The 658-nt window shown below is 36.9% G+C and overlaps 1 protein-coding gene across 1 annotated transcript in view; it reads right to left on the reverse strand.

The window, feature by feature from the left end:
- The window catches only part of LOC119581907 (cytochrome P450 9e2-like), a gene marked incomplete in the record, with an annotated part of 9,439 nt that overhangs the window by 7,900 nt on the left and 881 nt on the right, over positions 1-658 (reverse strand).

Raw genomic sequence — 658 nt, forward strand, 5'->3', positions numbered from 1 at the left:
ATATCACTAGAAGAATGCACTGACAGACTTGCCCAAATTATTTCAAAACAAATAAACCTATTACAACGATGAAACAACAGCTCTGCCAGACGTGCGACTACTAGTGACCTACGCCTAACATCATCCCTCTCTTTCTATTAATTTCCCATTTGTCTTTTGGATGATTATGAAATGCAATATCCGATGAACCGAAAAATAATGATACAACATATTACGTCCTTGTCACGGTGACGGCATGATAACACTGGACGTTACCATATAAGGCGAATTTAGAAATTCCACCATTTCCTTTCCCCAGTCCTTTGATTTTGCCATATTTCCATTTTGCCGTACTTATGCACAAAATTGAAATATGAATTTGTAATGATTTTAAAGTTAGTCACATGTATGTGTCATTAACATTATGTGGGAACCCCCTCGCCTTTCTTTGCTAAATGATTGTTTTCTCTCGAAAACGCATACTCATCGTGACTTTTCCGAAAGTGGATTCTCACGGTGACTCATCGAAAACTACTCCTAACAATAGAATCCATGACAGAGGGAGAGGTGCCACATCTTATCAATGCTATTGGAATTCCACATTAGTCAAGGCGTTCATTTTGTGATTATATGTTGTTGTTTTTTCATTTACAGTATCTTCTGATAAGGATTCATATTG

Source organism: Penaeus monodon, chromosome 15 (genome assembly GCF_015228065.2).
Source record: "Penaeus monodon isolate SGIC_2016 chromosome 15, NSTDA_Pmon_1, whole genome shotgun sequence".
Taxonomy (NCBI): Eukaryota; Metazoa; Arthropoda; class Malacostraca; order Decapoda; family Penaeidae; genus Penaeus; species Penaeus monodon.